The sequence below is a fragment of the Bison bison genome, unplaced genomic scaffold (genome assembly GCF_000754665.1).
Source record: "Bison bison bison isolate TAMUID 2011002044 unplaced genomic scaffold, Bison_UMD1.0 scf7180017864341, whole genome shotgun sequence".
Classification (NCBI taxonomy): domain Eukaryota; kingdom Metazoa; phylum Chordata; class Mammalia; order Artiodactyla; family Bovidae; genus Bison; species Bison bison.
In genome coordinates this window covers 8,062,160-8,073,060 of record NW_011494913.1, presented here as the reverse complement: position 1 = coordinate 8,073,060, position 10,901 = coordinate 8,062,160, and the positions used below count along the sequence as shown (strand labels likewise).

Here is a 10,901-nt window from a genome sequence, read left to right as displayed (position 1 = left end):
AGACTTTATTTTGGGGGCTCCAAAATCACTGCAGATGGTGATTGCAACCATGAAATTAAAAGACACTTACTCCTTGGAAGGAAAGTTACGATCAACCTAGAGAGCATATTAAAAAGCAGAGACATTACTTTGTCAACAAAGGTCTGTCTAGTCACGGCTATGGTTTTTCCAGTGGTCATGTATAGATGTGAGAGTTGGACTGTGAAGAAAGCTGAGCACTGAAGAATTGTTGCTTTTGAACTGTGGTGTTGGAAAAGACTCTTGAGAGTCCCTTGGACTGCAAGGAGACCCAACCAGCCCATCCTAAAGGAGATCATTCCTGGGTGTTCATTGGAAGGATTGATGCTGAAGCTGAAGAAAGTCCAATACTTTGGCCACCTGATGCGATGAGTTGACTCATTTGAAAAGATCCTGATGCTGGGAGGGATTGGGGGCAGGAGGAGAAGGGGACGACAGAGGATGAGATAGCTGGATGGTATCACCGACTCGATGGACATGAGTTTGGGTAAACTCTGGGAGTTGGTGGTGGACAGGGAGGCCTGGAGTGCTGCAATTCATGGGGTCACAAAGAGTCAGACACGATTCAATGACTGAACTGAACTGAAGGAAAAACTTACCCTTGAGCAAGATGTATTGATTTATTGTATAATCATTAGCTCTGGGCTTAAAGAAAGTTTGTTTTAAGGATGGTTGTCATAACAACTCAAAACATAAGAAAAAACCTTTTATGTGACTAAGACAAAGGAATAGAGGGGGAAAAAAATTGTCCTTTTCTCCTCCTGGAGAGCCCCAGACCCCTTTCTCTTCTTCTAGGGTCCTGGACTCCTTATCAACGTACCTAAGAATAAACTCTCTCAATAGTCCTTTGAATTCTTTCTTTTCCAGAATGTATAATCCTTTCGTGGCAGGTTACAAGGCATCCGATGTTCATCCAAAAATAGATTGCTGATATAAACTTTAGAAATAAACTTAAGAGTGTCCCTTAATAGATTGGTTAAACTTTTTAGCAATATAATGTAACAGCAAGGAACTAACTGGAAAGTGAGTCTTGGCAAACACAGGTCTTAATTAACAAAACCGGAATGTAATATTTAGTGAAACATAAAAAAAATTTTTTTCCATTGTGAGAGCATTAATCCTGCAGCCAAGGAAGGCTTTATCCCATCAAATAAAAGGGGTTTGTCAGGGGGCCAGAAAAAACCAAGTGAATTTTTCATAACCTTAACTGATTTACAGCTATTGTTTACCCATTTTAAATTCCCTGATTTTGGAGTAGACTGCTGCCATGCTTTAAGGACATCAGGATAGCAAAAGAGTGACAGTGAGGGGTTAATTTTTTAAATTAATTTATTTATTTTAACTGGAGGCTAATTACAATATTGTAGTGGTTTTTAACATACATTGACATGAATCAGCCATGGGTGTACATGTGTCCCCCATCTTGAACCCCCCTCCCATCTCCTTCCCCATCCCATCCCTCAGGGTCATCCCAGTGCACCAGCCCTGAGTACCCTGTCTCATAAATCAAACCCTGATGGGCAATCTGTTTCACATATGATAATATACATGTTTCAATGCTATTCTCTTAAATCATTCCACCCTTGTCTTCTCCCAAAGAGTCCAAAAGACTGTTCTTTACATCTGTGTTTCTTTTTCTGTCTCTTATATAGGGTCATCATTACCATCTTTCTAAATTCCATATATATGCATTAGTATACTGTATTGGTGTTTTTCTTTCTGACATACTTCACTCTGTATAATAGGCTCCAGTTTCATTCACCTCATTAGAACTGATTCCAATGCATTCTTTTTAATGGCTGAGTAATATTCCTTTGTGTATATGTACCACAGCTTTCTTATCCATTCATCTGCTGATGGACATCTAGGTTGCTTCCATGTCCTGGCTATTGTAAACAGTGCTGCGATGAACATTGGGGTACACGTGTCTCTTTCAATTCTGGTTTCCTCGGCGTGTATGCCCAGCAGTGGGATTGCTGGGTTGTATGGCAGTTCTATATCCAGTTTTTCAAGGACTCTCCACAATGTTCTCCATAGTGGCTGTACTAGTTTGCATTCCCACCAACAGTGTAAGAGGGTTCCCTTTTCTCCACACCCTCTCCAGCACTTATTGTTTGTAGACTTTTTGATAGCAGCCATTCTGACCAGCATGAGATGGTACCTCATTGTGTTTTTGACTTGCATTTCTCTGATAATGAGTGATGCTGAGCATCTTTTCGTGTGTGTGTTAGCCATCTGTATGTCTTCTTTGGAGAAATGTCTGTTTAGTTCTTTGGCCCATTTTTTGATTGGGTCATTTATTTTTCTGGAATTGAGCTGCAGGAAGTACTTGTATATTTTTGAGATTAATTTTTTGTCAGTTTCTTCATTTGCTATTATTTCTCTCATTCTGAAGGCTGTCTTTTCACCTTGCTTATAGTTTCCTTCGTTGTGCAAAAGCTTTTAAGTTTAATTAGGTCTGATTTGTTTACTTTTGCTTTTATTTCCATTCCTCTGGGAGGTGGGTCATAGAGGATCCTGCTGTAACTTATGCCAGAGAGTGTTTTGCCTACGTTTTCCTCTAGGACTTTTATAGTTTCTGGTCCTACATTTATATTTTTAATCCATTTTCAGTTTATTTTTGTGTATGGTGTTACAAAGTGTTCTAGTTTCATTCTTTTACAAGTGGTTGACCAGTTTTTTCAGCACCACTTGTTGAAGAGATTGTCTTTTCTCCATTGTATATTCTTGCCTCCTTTGTCAAAGGTAAGGTGTCCATAGGTGTGTGGATTTATCTCTGGGCTTTCTATTTTGTCCCATTGATCTATATTTCTGTCTTGTGCCAGTACCATACTGTCTTAATGACTGTAGCTTTGTAGTATAGTCTGAATCAGGCAGGTTGATTCCTCCAGTTCCGTTCTTCCTTCTCAAGATTGCTTTGGCTATTCAAAGTTTTTTTGTATTTCCATACAAATTGTCAAATTATTTGTTCTAATTCTCTGAAAAATACCGTTGGTAGCTTGATAGGGATTGCACTGAATCTATAGATTGCTTTGGGTAGTATACTCATTTTCACTATATTGATTCTTCCAATCAATGAACATGGTATATTTCTCCATCTATTAGTGTCCTCTTTGATTTCTTTCATCAGTGTTTTATAGTTTTCTATATATAGGTCTTTTGTTTCTTTAGGTAGATTTATTCCTAAGTATTTTATTCTTTTCATTGCCATGGTGAATGGAATTGTTTCCTTAATTTCTCTTTCTGTTTTCTCATTGTTAGTGTATAGAAATGCAAGGGATTTCTGTGTGTTAATTTTATATCCTGAAACTTTACTATATTCATTGATTAGCTCTAGTAATTTTCTGGTGGAGTCTTTAGGGTTTTCTATGTAGAGGGTCATGTCATCTGCAAACAGTGAGAGTTTTACTTCTTCTTTTCCAATTTGGATTCCTTTTATTTCTTTTTCTGCTCTGATTGCTGTGGCCAAAACTTCCAAAACTATGTTGAATAGTAGTGGTGAGAGTGGGCACCTTTGTCTTGATCCTGACTTTAGGGGAAATGCATTCAATTTTTCACCATTGAGGATAATGTTTGCTATGGGTTTATCATATATGGCTTTTATTATGTTGAGATATGTTCCTTCTATGCCTACTTTCTGGAGGGTTTTTATCATAAATGGATGTTGAATTTTGTCAAATTCTTTCTCTACATCTATTGAGATAATCATACGGTTTTTATCTTTCAGTTTGTTAATTGGTGTATCACATTGATTGATTTGCAAATACTGGGTTAATTTTTGTAGAAGTAGAATAAGCTTCATCTATGTGTGCCGTAATCTCTATAGATCATTGTGAAATAATATTTATTTACTATATCGAAGTAATAAAAGATTTTAAAAACAAATATAAATCACTTAAAGGCAAAGAAATTCACAGTCTGTTATAAAAAGCCACACTACAAGAAAACCTTGTTCTCTTAACAAAGAGAGAAAACCAGATTCCCGTTTGGTGTCAGCTTATTGTTAACTACAAAATTTGTTTACCTAGTTAATTTCAATTTAATCTTGTAAAACATATTTAAAAAATAAATCTTGTAGAAGTAATAATTTTGCAAAGGCATCAGAGATTAAACCATAGTCATCTGTAATGATAGGCTTAAGAAGACACATTTGAAATCTGATTACAATGCAATAGCTTGGTTACTGCTGTGACATATAACACTTTAAATTAGCAATTAGAATTATGACTGGTAACATTTGCCAGGAAATATCAGACCTTTATGAATTTCATCTAATTGTTAAAACATCTGCATTAGTGATTACTACCACACAGCATTCACTGTGAAACAATAGTTATTCACTTAGCCTAAGTAACAGTGAAAGATTTCAAAGGCCGTTTAAATCTTAAGAAAACTTGTACCACGTACAGAACTCTTTTCTCAGTTTCCACTTTCCACAAACCTTCCTTTTACTTTCTATATCCATCAATTATCCCAGTCAGAAACAGTCATCTGTAAGTCAGACCTACTTCCTTTTTCCTTAATAAAATGTAAGAATAAAATGTAATTCCATTTCTCGTATCTTATTTACCAAAAACACGCAACTTACTCTCTTTAAGCAACCATGAACTGTCCTTTATCAGCTCTCTATAGATTGTTAAACATAGATTACCCAAAGTTCTTATCTTATTTGTATTTTTTTCTTAAAAGTCTCTTCACATTGAATTACTTTCCTTGGTGACAAATTGTAACAAATATAGCATCCTATTAGTGTATATTAAACCTAAGCACAATAAAAGTATTACACAGTGTTGATGACTGAAGACATGTCTCTATTGATTAGATCAAGCAAACAGAATAGAGTTCATTTACAAATTCACTCTTGTCATCTCCTGTTAGACAACTTCCAGTTTACCTTTTTTTCATGGACCTAACAATCCAGGTTCCTATGCAATATGGTTCTTTATCACATCAGACTTTACTTCCACCACCAGACATATCCACAACTGGGGATTGTTTCTGCTTTGGCTCAGCCTCTTCATTCCTTCTGGAGCTATTTATCCACTCTTCTCCAGTAGCATATTGGGCACCTCCTGACCTGGGGAGTTCATCTTTCAGTGTCACATCTTTTTACCTTTTCATACTGTCCATAAGATTCTTAAGGCGAGAATGCTGAAGTGGTTTGCCATTCCCTTCTCCAGTGGACCAGAACTCTCCACCCCATGACCCATCCGTCTTGGGTAGCCCTACAAGGCATGGCTCATAGTTTCATTGAGTTAGACAAGGTTGTGATCCATGTGATCAATTTCATTAGTGTTCTGTGAGTGTGGTTTTCATTCCGTCTGCCCTCTGATGGATGAGGATAAGAGGTGATGGAATTTCAGCTGAGCTATTTAAAATTCTTAAAGATGATGCTGTGAAAGTGCTTCACTCAATGTGTAAGCAAATTTGAAAAACTCAACAGTGGCCACAGGACTGGAAAAAGTCAGTTTTCATTCCAAACCCAAAGAAGGGCAGTGCCAAAGAATGTTCAAACTAACACACAATTGCACTCATTTCACACGCTAGCAAGATAATATTCAAAATCCTCCATGCCATGCTTCAATAGTAGGTGAACTGAGAACTTCCAGATGCACATGCTGGACTTTAGAAAAGGCATAGGAATCACAGGTTAAACTGCTACCTCTGTTGGATCCTAGATAAAGCAGGATAATTCTACAAAACATCTACTTCTGCTGCACTGACTACGCTAAAGCCTTTGACTGCGTGGATCACAACAAACTGTGAAATTCTTAAAGAGATAGGAATACCAGAGCACCTTACGTGCCTCCTAAGAAACCTGAATACAGGTCAAGAAGCAACAGTTAGAACTGGACACGGAGCAACAGGCTGTATAAATGTATAAATTTGCACACAATTACACCTGTCCTTTTTACTTGTCCTTCCTCCTGCTGAGTCACAGAATCAGCTTTAAAATAGAAAATATTTATTTTGCATAATACTGCTACAGCAATGGCTAAAAATAACTCTTATATGCTTTTAATAATTAAGGCTGCATACCTTGTTCTAACTGAGAAGTAATTCATAAACTAATTTGGATATCTGGGAACTAGTAACATGCAATAGATCCTTCTTTCTTATTTTTCTCTCCCTTTCATCCTTTTGTATACTGTTTTAAAAGGCAAAACCCTGTAAAGTGATAAAGACCCTAAGTAAATAAAAATGGTTTGAAGGAAAAAATTACACATGTAGCTTTCTTCATATATAATTCATTAAAATCTTGATTTACAGGAAAGATAAGCTAGGAGATATTCAGATTATAATTTCTTTCTTGTAGTGCTCAATTAATTGTTATACTTCTATAATTTGTGTGTGTTTAGGAGTCCAGAATTACATCTATTCCTCGTGCTAAACCTATTTGACGATTGCTCCTGTTGTAGCTGTATTATTTATCCACTATAATTAGAAAAGCAAAAAAAAAAGAAAAGCAACACTGCTTTCTCTTAGGAACTTTTTTTTCTCCAGGTGATATCTATATATCTAACTCTGTTATTCACCAGGGAATTATCTTGGTCTCTGACTGCTGCTGCTGTTTGCCGGTGCTACCTTCAGCTTTACCACTGTGCAAGTATCAATAAACCACGATCACTGCATGATGAACATCATATATATGTTCCCAAATTTTGCATGGTTCTCATGTAACTGTCCCTTTCACACATAACTGTCCCTTCTATTGGCAAATGATACTTTTAACAGGTAGTTGATTTTTTCTATGGGGTCAAATTTGTATATAAATAATTCGTGCAGAACTGATCTTTTTACATTTTTTATCTCCTTCTTTGTCTCCCTCCCTCCATCTGTCCATCAATCATGTTCAATGTATCAGTACTATGCTAATACTATAGGGAACAGAAAGAAGCATAAGACTTAATCTTGTCCTCAAGTACAGTTTACCATTGGGGCTTCCTTGGTGGTCCAGTGGTTAGGACTGCGTGCTCGCAATGCAGTGGTCCCAGATTCCATCTCTCTTTAGGGAACTAGATCCTGCATGCCAGAACTGAAAGGAAAAAAAAAAAAAACAAACCTATATTCTGCAACTAAAAAGATCCTACATGCTGCAACTAAGATCTGCAGCCAAAACAAATAAATAATTTTTTAAAGTATGGCTTACTATCGATTGAGGGAAAAAAATGTGCATATGTGCACATAAAAGATCAACAACCAGAATGCTGTATGATATGTCACAAGTAACCAGCACAAATCATACAGTCTAGAAGATCCAAGGAAGACATCTGGGGCTGGAATGATGTGATGTGTTGACTGAGTCTGAGGAATAGTCTGATATAAAGGGAAAAGCACAGGCAATAAATTGGAAGACCAGGTGTTCACTTCCACAACCGACTATTGTAACCTGAACTTAATTTCTCTCATCTGTAAGTTGGGAACCATGATTATAATAATACTTCTCTTCTACTTCAATCTATGAATCATACAATCAAATACAATTATATAAAGATGTTCTGAAAACATTAAAAAAATTCCAACCTAAGGGTGTGTTTTAATTTTTCATCACCTACCGTAGTGTTTATGTTCAAACATCACTAATAATTAAGAAATGTTAAAAGTTCAATAGGAAGAGGGGAGCAATGCTGATATATATGTTATTTAATCGGGAGAAAAAATGACAAAATAAAAGACAGGACTGTCATAAAAATATGACTTTTTTAGGTACAATCCATACTATATTATACCCATACTTAATTAAAAACTAATAACTGTTCTGAATAATGTGGGGATAATGATAGGCAATACTTACTGAACTTTCACTATGTGCCAGGGGCTGTGCTAAGAACTTTTTATGTATTGTCTAATTTAATCTTCATGACAATCCTAAGAATCTATCATCGTTGTTCCCATTTCACAGAGGGGGAAACCCTGGGTCAGAGAGATTTTCATTTGGCAAAGTCACACAGCTAGTAACAAGCACAGGGTTTGAATCTAGATCTGTCTAACTTCTAAGCCTCTATTTTTTAAAATTATTTATTTCTTTTTGGCTGTGCTGTGTCTTTTTTGCTGCATGGGCTTCTCTCTAGCTGTGGCTAGAGGCTGTCTTGTTGCTCTAGGGTGAGGGTTTCAATAGTTGTGGAAGGTGGGCTCAATAGTTGTGGCTCCCTGGCTCAATAGTTGTGGCACATAGGCTCAGCAGCTCCGTGGAATGTGGGATCTTCCTAGATCAGGGATTAAACCCACGACTCCTGCATTGGCAGGTGGATTCTGTATCACTGAGCCACCAGGGAAGCCCTAAGCCTGTATTGTTATCCAGTAATTTTCATAACTTTGGCACATCACACAAAAGGCAGTGATAAAGTCAGAACCAAATTGAAGTGCTTTGATGTATTTATTAAATCAGATAAGAAATGGATATTTAAATAATAAATTATTACAAGCAAAGGTGAAGTGAGGAATGAAGCTTTAGAAGGAAGAGAAAGGCCAGTGCATAGATGACCTAATTTGCCATGTATGACCATTTAAATTTGATTCTGTGGGTAATAAGGAGCCACAGAAGGTTTTAAGTACAGAAATGTGATCACTGCCTGCCTGGCATAGTGTTGGTGCTCCATACACACTTCATGAACAAATGAATGAATGGAATTTGCCTTTTAGAAAGACTGACCTAATGACATTGTGAAATATGGTTTGGAGGGAACTAAGACTGAAAGTAGAAAAGCTCCTGTAAAAGTCTGGGAAAAGAAGCAGAGCTGTACTGGAGCTGACCGGCACTGGTTTGAAGAGGCAATCATGTATACTTCTTCCCAGCCTCAGGTTCAGTGACATTCAGCGGATGGTTTGAAACCAGCCCTGGTGGGGTATCTACACCACAGATCTCAGAAAACACTACAGATCAGGGCTCTCTTTTTGGAGAGCAGATTTACCAACACACTACTGGCCTGAACAAAAGCTACAGCAATGAGACAGAAGAAGAAAAAATACTTACTAGAGGGGTTAATGAAGTAGAATCAGCAATGCTTATCATCAGCTGGTTGATGGGTGAGGAGGGTCAGTGAGGGAGATCACACAATGGTTTATCATGTTATTGGGTTGCATGATTCCAACAGCATACTGGTGGCTCTTACCAAGAAGAGGAGTTCAAGATAGGCAAAAGATAGTGAATTCTGTTCAGGAAAAACTGAGGTATTTGTGAAACATGATGGTAAAGATGTCCAGAAGACAGTGGCTATATAGATGTGAGAGTAAAGGGAGAGGTATGGATTCAATATGAAATATGGGAACCATTAGGCTGTAACTGACAGTGGAAGTCAGTTGGAACTGAAACACTGGGAGTAGATGAACTTTTAAAGCAAAATAAAGGGACAGAACCCTTAAAAACGCTGTGGTAAGTCTTCAAGTTTTATAAAGTAAATATACATAAAGCCATATGCTCTTTTGTACAAAGACAGTTTGGGTAAGTAGGTAGAATTATATTTTCTGTGTAAATACTGAATTTGGAATAAAATTATCACAGCAATGTATATGAGTCTTAAAGAATATTCACATCTGATGAAAACAGATTTATAGACCAGATTTATAAGAACTTTATAGCAAGGCTTATCAAAATGACACTTTAAAACAACAAAGACTTTAAATATTCAAAAAAATTTTTTATATCTATCAAACGTCTGAAAGAATAAAAACACTCTAGAAAAATGTAAAGAAAAGTTGTTGCAGAAATCAGCTAAAATGTAATTATAAGGAATTCTATCCTATACTTTTAGCTTGACATTGTAGTCTAACTGTTCATTTCTTTGCCTCTGCCACTAGACTTCATGGGCGGTGAAAAGAAGGCTGTGTTTTTTATCTAAGTTTGTGGCCTTGTACATAATGTGTACTCAGAAAATAATCAAACAAACAAAATCCAACCCTGTTTCTTCCATGACAGAGTGAGAGATTTGGACAGATGATCTAAAAGGTCCCTTTCAATACTGAGAATTTTTGAAAAGGAAGTGGTGATAGTTGCTTACCACTTAGAAGTGGGCTTGGTGGTCGCACTCAGCGGGCCAGTGAAAGACTCTCAGGTCAATATGACACTAGTAAGAATTTTCTTACAAACCTATCCAACAGAGAAAAAGCTGTTTCAGGAAGTGGCTCTTTGAAATAAATGGAACCTGAGAGCTAGAAGTGTCCTTAGATAGCTTTAGATAAGGTTATCCTAATCTTTTTTCATGCCATTGTCCACATGGAAAATGGCGGTACTGCACATCGATCAATATCTCAAGGCATAATTGTCACAGGTTCTCAGAGCTTTGGTTGGGAAATGATCTCGTCCAACATCCTCGTCTGCAGTGGGGGAAATTAAATCTTACAGCGGGGAAGTGACATTTCCAGATCAAGACGTTAATGCAAATGATGGAGCTAGAACTCTAGTCTCCGGACAGATAACTAGTCAGTCTCCTCCCCACAAAGTAAGCAGGGTTGGATGTCAAGCTTGCCGATTAGGTCAGCGATAGTCTCAGTGGATGGGCTATGGTCTGGATCTGTGTTGCTTTAAATGTGGTCCCATAACCACTGGCATCAGAGCTTGTTAAACCTTGAGGAACTTGTTAAGATAGCTGAGACATGGGACCCACACAACACGGAATCAGGCTCTGCGGCAAGGCCCGGGAATCTGCATTTTAAGCTTAGAAACCGTGATCCATCCCGCCTCCTCTACGGTAATTTTGGACTACGCGCTCCGACTTGAACTGAGGGGCTCCGCTGGGCGCATATCGCCCAGCAACCTGACCTCAGAGCAGCGTGGGCGGCACGGCTACCGCCGTTTTAGCCGTAAACTGTTACGTACTAGCCCTTCCAGTCGTCACAAACCAGCCAGGGCCCTACCCGTGTGAGGACACCGCCGTGCCTCCATC

General features: G+C 37.7%; 1 long non-coding RNA gene across 2 annotated transcripts; it reads right to left on the bottom strand.

Annotated features, from left to right (window-relative positions):
• Nucleotides 1-5,526: 5,526 nt before the first annotated feature.
• LOC104999039 lies at nt 5,527-10,901 on the bottom strand. 2 transcript variants are annotated; one of them, XR_826539.1, is made up of 4 exons: nt 10,873-10,901; nt 10,017-10,105; nt 6,952-7,054; nt 5,527-5,641 (listed from the first exon to the last, which is right to left on the bottom strand). It is a non-coding gene; the product is annotated as an uncharacterized LOC104999039 (long non-coding RNA). The 2 variants fall into 2 exon arrangements; XR_826538.1 differs by lacking the exon at nt 5,527-5,641 and having other exon boundaries at nt 5,909-7,054.